Source organism: Zea mays, chromosome 2 (genome assembly GCF_902167145.1).
Source record: "Zea mays cultivar B73 chromosome 2, Zm-B73-REFERENCE-NAM-5.0, whole genome shotgun sequence".
Lineage (NCBI taxonomy): Eukaryota > Viridiplantae > Streptophyta > Magnoliopsida > Poales > Poaceae > Zea > Zea mays.
The window spans coordinates 234,535,598-234,543,191 of record NC_050097.1 but is presented as its reverse complement, the minus strand read 5'-3'; the positions used below and the strand labels follow the sequence as shown (position 1 = coordinate 234,543,191).

The following is a 7,594-nucleotide window of genomic DNA, read 5'->3' as shown; positions in this document are numbered from 1 at the left end:
GTCTAAATTCAGATCTAAACGTGTCAAAAGAATTACGCACTCCCTCAGAAATCATGCGTGTTATCTCTGTGACGTCAGTCCCATATTTGCTAGCTACAGCAGTATCGATCATGTGAGCCAATTCTTCACAAGTGACAAACGGACTTACCTTCTTGCTGGAAGTGCCTGCTCCGCTAGCTTGTTTGAATACGCCATTCTTGGTCTTCCGAAAACAAGCCAACTTTTCATTCCGTTTCTCCTCCATCTCCCGTGCAATTTCTTCTTCAAGTTCCTTCCTGTCTGCCTCTGTAAGGTCCTCCATCGTGACCTTGATCACGTTTAGAGGATGAACATCAGATTTATCCGGCACTGCCTTCTTTACAGTATGTTCTTCCATGGCCCTGTTCTTGATTGGCGATGAGGGTGCCAATCACCACCAGTTTGTCGCTGTAAAAACGATGTTAAATCGTTCCCCAGCGGAGTCGCCAAATCTGTTGCTACCAGAATTTGGTTGAGCAGCAGGCGTCTGTTGCCACCAGAAATTGGTTGAGCAGCAGGCGTTGATCTCACTTTCGCAGAGAAACTCGAATGCTTTTCTCGGCAAAGCACCAAAGAGGAATGAAGATAATAGATACTAGATTAAATGAAATGATAACTGTAGGTTCTGCCCTCTCTGCATTATTACAATAAGGCTTTATAATCCATCTACAACCGACTCACCCTAGAAAATAGGAACCGACTCCATAAATATCTAAACAACTTAACTTTCTAGTTTATCCCTGACCAAACATAAAACTGACTTACTCTAGAAAATAGGAACTAATTTAATCTAAATGAATAATAATCCTAATAAACTTCCGTGCTTGTGGCCATGCCAATTTGGTCATCCGTAGATGCTTGTACAGGTGCTCTTCTTCCACTTTTTCTGGTCGTATATCACTGTATATCCATACACCGACCAATAATTTGTTTTGTTTTTTTCTTCCTCTGCTTTCTTCTGGCAGGTGGCTCTGGATATCTCCTGCTCTAACAGCTCCACAAAAATTGCATTCAACACTTGGGATGAGTGACCGACCGAGAAGTTTTCTCGGGTGCACACGAGTGAAGTCAAAGTACGCACAAAAGACTCGTGTTAGTCTGTGGGGATGATATATGATCGTAGAGGGTTGCTGGGAGTAAGTATCGCATAGCGGCTCGATGCAGTAGATGGTCGGGGTCGGGGAGGGGGCGTGGAGTGGCACGTGACCACGGTCTCGACGGCGCGCTGCTCCAACAAGTGGAACGTGTTCATTTCTTGATGAGGACACGTTTGGAGCAGCAGAGATCTTTAGCCAATCTTATTAGTTTGAACATTAAAAAAACAAAAAAAAGGGGCATTCCGAGAATCGAACTCGGGACCTCTTGCACCCAAAGCAAGAATCATACCACTAGACCAAATGCCCTGTTATGTTTTACTTTCTTTAGTATAAGTATATGACAAAAACACTGTTTCGCAATTGTCTGGAAATTCTAAGAATCGTACCACACTACCACTATACCAAATGCTCTGATGTTGTGACTTTTCGTTTATCGTTGATTTTATATAATCATCCATGTATTCCAATTCAATGGTTGTTTATTATAATTTCTGTTATACTTTAAAAATATTGATTAAAAAGGATCCTTCTGAGAATCACGTACGGCCATATTAATTGGTAATTTTTTTATTTATCTTATTCTTTATATCTGTACTACATATTAAGAGAGCAAGAGTAGTCTGCCTCCCTCGTTCTGCCGTTCTGCCATCCATGGATCTGGACCGTCCATATCGCATCGTGTGTCTGCATCTCCCACACTCCATCCTTCTCCACCGCGTGACCACCCAATCCCTAACCTCCCCCCGCACTCTCTGTCGCGTTGCCCGCCCCCTGCCTCCACCGCCGACGCGACCTCTCTCCGCCTCCCATCCTCCCTTTGCCTCCACCGCCCCTCCCCCAACGTCATCGCCACCGCCGCGCCACTCGCTCCCGCGGGATCCAGATCCGGTGGACATAGAGCAACCGCAGTGGGAGACATGCCCCTTGCACAGGGGTTGGGGCTGGGGCTGTGCCGCGCCGAGTAGTAGGAGCCGGGAGGCAGTGACGGACGGAACAGAAGGCGCGGGTCCTGTTGGGCGGCCGCGGCTGGGCGGGCCATCCATCATTGCCTCCTCCGCGTGGGTGTTGGCTGCCTCCGTCGTCGTCCATCGCGGGTCGCGCGGCCGAGGTGGAGGTGAGGACTGAGGAGAACTTCCCTTCCCGTCCCATGGAGACGGAGGACTTCTACTCGGCGCTCCCTTCGGTTTCTCTTCTCGTCGACTCTGCTCTGTTCATTCGATTTGAGTTCTGCTCCTTCTCTCGGTTTCGATCGACGGGTACAGTTTGTGCGAAGGAGGGCGCGCGCACGAACATGAGGAGTGGTCTGCGATTGAATTGGACGTTTACATTTGAAGATAAAATTGTTAAAATTAAGGCGTCTTCTTGGATTAGTTCGTGTTCTTGAAGGTCCTGCTTCGGATCGCGTGGATACTAACTGCTGGATATGTGTGACTCAACACTTTTTTGGGGGTCTATTTTGGTTTCAGTGAAGACCGTCAACTTGTACTCTTCCGGCGCTCGCTGGCGGTGGAGGGGACGAAAGTAGATAGCGTACGGAAGCATCGGCATTGTGTCGCGTAGGGGATGGACCGTCGGAGCTGGCTGTGGCGGCGCAAGTCGACGGACAAGAGCCCCGGGGAGACCAAGACCTCGGCGTCCGAGAGGATCACTGATGAACAGGTGCGCAGTTTTTTCTCCTCGCCCTTCATCTCTCTCACCCTGCAAATATTAGGAGCCATGCAGAAACGTTCTTCTTGCTCTGTGAATCCTACATTTCCATAATGTCGTACGTACTCACTTTTAGAAGCAAGCCGCAGTGAAGTTCATTTCCCCCGCATTTCCGACGCGTCTAGCCAGATTCAGATATACTGACGAATTCAGGGAGGCGAGAGGTGTAGATCAGACAACAATAGCAGTCTTGGCTCTTGGCATTGAAGAATAATAATCCCCAGTGTAGGAGTGAACCACAAGCAAGCAAGCATCGCGCTGCAGGGCGTTCATTTGACTTTCCCGGTCCTGCAACTGCAACACTTCAGTTCACAGGTCATGTAGCATGTGCAGTGCATGTGAGGGCTTATTTCATCCGGTGCCAGATCTGTTGGGTCTAGACTGTCCGGGACGATTCTCTCAAAATTTATTCTTCTATATTCCATTTTTACCTCACATAGCCAAAATTTCATCCCTACGTTTTTTGTCTTATGCACCAGTTCTCTCTAAATCCTTTATATTCTACTACAACAATAAAATATTATTTCTTATAGCTATCCATCATCTATCATCAATTTTTTCCAACTAACAATTACTAACTTGCACATAAAACCAGACCGGAACAGTAAGCGAACAAGGATGAATAAAGTTGTACACTATGACATGTAGTTTGCAATGGAAGGAAACCTAATTTATATGCTTGAGCTTGGGTCAGGAATTATAGTGGTCAGTTTAGATATCTATGGATTTTTGACATCTCTCTCCGTTTTTATTTAGATATCATATTTGCCTTAGTGCACAGACAAGGATGAGATTAACGCTGCGTTAATCCTTGTTTTTTCTGCTCCGTGCAATTGATGATGTATCATACTCAGTACTCATGCTCGCATGCTCACCTGCATGCAGATTTAATTTTTCGTGGAAGGAACAGAGGGAGTATTATTCAATAAACAACAAATTTATAGACATTTATATTTTCTTGGCTCCTGGACTATGGTGCTGCTGTTGATCTATGGAGTGCCGGTTGCATTCTTGCTGAGTTGCTATCAGGGAAGCCTATCATGCCAGGACGAACTGAGGTACTGTTCGGCTATTTTTGTTGTGATAAAACTTGCAGATGGTTACATTATAGGAATAATGCAGTATTCTCTGTCTGCAATAATCCAAACAATGCTATGATATTTCTGCAAATCTGTCATTTCTGTTATTATACTATTTGTTAGAACAAATTCGGTGCATAAAGGGTTTAGGAGATGAATGCTCTTGAGTTCTTTTCAATACATGTCAGTTGGCACAGTGTAGGGCATATTCCATTAAGAATCTGAAAATGTCAAGTAGTTTATGGCTTTATGCACTAAGAGACCATTAGTGTTTTAATATGTGTGGGTTTGCCATGGGATATATTCTCCATTCCTCTCCTGTCCACACCGCAGGTTGGCCATGGGGATGTTTCCCCCTCCCACCCCTATGCAATATCTTTCATTTTACCTAAACTTCTAATGTTCATATTATATCAATGTCATTATCATACATTGTTACCAACTTTTTGTTGCAATTTAAATAAATCACTAAACATCTTCACTCCTTTACGAATTGCTTACATATGTACAGCTCACACCAACTATTGATAAGAAAGGCAAAAATCCAATAGATACAATCGAATCGCGACCCAAATATATTTATTATTTGAAATGCTGAAACAACCAGCTCTGCCTGTCTGAAAGGTCAAACACTCAAACCTGCCACTCAAACCTATAAATTTACTCTGCAATATTTCCTTCAAGAGTTCTGGACCATTACTTGATGTTTCCATGGTTTCCAAGTCTGTTGTTTTTTGTTTGGATATTGGTTTCCAAAATGTGGCATTGGCAAGTCCAACCTTTTATGCAGCTTGTGCTACTGCCCAGATTGTATCATAGGTCCATAGTTTGGACATGCTTTGTGTAGATACTGGTTTTAACATATGAAGGATTTTCCTCATGCTAAGCAGTTTGATAGATGTGTTTCTGATTTCCTTTTTTTCACCGTACAATTAGGCTTGGACAGAATAATCATCCGAGTATTAGGTGTTGCAGTAACCGTACGAACCGTCAAAACGAGAAAAAACATGGGCATGCAGAAATTGTACATTTAACATAGTGTTTTTTACGGAACGACAAAACTTTTTTTTTGCCAAATCTAAATCAATCTATGAATATTTGTTTTATGTAAATTTCGTTATTCCAGGTGTACCTTCTACCTAGAAATGTATTGACCATAACAATGTATTGACCATGACAGTGTCAAAGCCCTACAAATTTTGGTACATAAGTGGGCAGTACATATTCCTTTAGTATCCGATGATTTATCCATTTGAATGGTTTGTGTGAGCCCCTGATCTTTATGTCTTGCTTGTACCCTTTTTTCCTTGAGTTAATATAGCAATTTTATAAGAGAAAATTAAGGTTATTGTGTGTCTGGTTAATCTAAACTTGTTAACCTAAGATGACTGCCCTATTTCACTTGTTTTTTCTAGCTGCAGTGGTAGGTCATTATAGTAGTTCCCTTCAAGCCTAGCACTCAGCCATGCTTTAAATGGTTTCCTTCTATTGTGAATCATGTTTTTCTTTTTTTTACTGGTGGGGTTAGTGGAAAATCTGGACGTACCCGCGAATGGCGGAGAAGCACACAAAACAACAATTATATGCAAAAACTAAACTATGTTTTATTTCTTTCTATGGTATATGAATTTAGTATCTTGATAATCATAATGATTAGAGTTCGTTTGTATTTTTATTAAAAAATAACTGACAGAGATTGAGATAGATTCTGATCAGCCGACTATAAACTAGGTATTTTGGCGGTGACCTGCAAATCATCTCGATGGAAGGTAGTATTATGCCATCATAATACTACCTTAAAGTGAGGAGACGTAACGACGAGCTCGCTTTCACACAGATGATCAATATGGTCAAGGTGCGGCACAACAATGTGGTTCCAACCATGGCCTTGGGAGTGCAGCAGCTGAAGAAGGAGCTGGGACGATCAAGGAAGGTTCCATTCGAGTTCGATGAGATCCACGAGTTCCTTGACCGGTTCTACATGTCAAGGATTGGCATCCACATGCTGATAGGTTCGCAACCTTCAAGCTGCTTTGTCAAGAGCTTAATTTATGAAGGGTAAAACTTACTGTCAACTTCGTTTTGGCCAGTTTAGTTATTGGACGTGCTATGCTAAATATTTCTCTTATATTTAATTGTTATTTGTTTTCCTAACAGCTACTGTACTAACATATACTACTTTTTCCCCTGAAAGCAGTAATCCAAAAGTTCAGTGTAAATCTGTCAAACTGAGGACAGATTTTTGGCCTCATTTATATGTTGTTCAATTATATATTGGGACTTTTGGTCATGGAAAGTATGATATGGTTTAAACTGAAACTGCATCTTCATAGTCCCATCTGTGGGGCCTAAGTCAAATGATTGGCAGGAAAGTTGAGTGTTTTTTGCTATTAGATAGTGTGGCCTGAGTTGTTTGGTCTTGATTATTTTCAGGGCAGCATGTGGCTTTGCATGACCCTAAACCGGAGCCTGGTGTCATAGGCATCATCAATACAAGATTATCCCCAATCCAGGTGGCTCAAGCTGCTTGTGAAGATGCATGTTCTGTCTGTTTAAGGGAATATGTATCAACTCCTGATATTAACATTTATGGCGATCCAAATTTTACATTTCCGTAAGTTCCATAAACTTGGATCTTTATCGATGGTATCATTTTGTGTTGCCATCATGATGTCGTGAAATGTTTTTCAAATTCAATTTGGATGTATCTTATAGATCACATAATTTGTCTGTGTACATTTTCATTGCCTTCATTATGTCAGTCCTTTTAATTGGCTTGCTCTTCGATATAAGAAAAACAAGAAAATAAAAAAACTGAAACATTAGCTAACCTTTTGGCTTTGTCAAATGCACATACGTCACATTACACCTACACCTGATGTTATTTGAATTGGTGAAGAACTCTCTCCGTGCGGTGCAAGAACGGTATATGAACTCTGATAAAGATGTTCCCCCAGTTAGAATTACAGTTGCTGATGGAGAAGTGGATGTCACTATCAAGGTAGTAGTCCTTGTCATAACCTATCAGCAACATTCTAGCTACATCTATTTATTGATGGAAGTTCATATCACTCTTGATGCATGTGGCAGACTAGAAGTAATTGTGCACAGATTGGTGCTGAAGTTTGATTATTGAGTGGGTGCTCTTCTTGTAACGCAGGTTAGCGATGAAGGTGGCGGGATACCAAGAAGCAGCCTCCCAAGAATTTTTCACGTATCTGTACAGCACTGCAAAGAATCCTCCTGAGCTAGATAGACCTAATACTGAAGGGGTAACTATGGAGTATCACATCTGTTGGAGAGAATGGCCTTCAAGAGCACAGTGAATCGGACCCACTTACGGTTAGTTCGTGAGGTAGAAGCAATTGGAGGAAATGTCTCTGCATCAGCTTCCTGTGAACAAATGAGCTATACCTATGATGCATTGAAGAGCTATACACCAGAAATGGTTGAAGTTCTCATTGACAATGTGAGGAATCCAGCATTCCTTGATTGGGAGGTCAAAGAGCAGGTACTTTATCACTGAAAATAAATTTAAGTTCTTTTTTCATGCTTTTATGAGCTAAACTGGCAATATGTTCTTGACAGACCCATGATAGATTAGCTTGTATTGTTGAGATGGAGAGAATGCAAGTTTGAATGGCTCTGTGCCACTTGATGTACATGAGAGATTGGGTAGGCGCTCTACTAATT

The 7,594-nt window shown here is 42.2% G+C and overlaps 1 non-coding gene across 1 annotated transcript; it reads right to left on the bottom strand.

Annotated features, from left to right (window-relative positions):
• Window positions 1-1,349: 1,349 nt before the first annotated feature.
• Window positions 1,350-1,421, bottom strand: TRNAP-UGG (transfer RNA proline (anticodon UGG)). The gene has a single exon. It is a non-coding gene; the product is annotated as a tRNA-Pro (tRNA).
• Window positions 1,422-7,594: the final 6,173 nt, after the last annotated feature.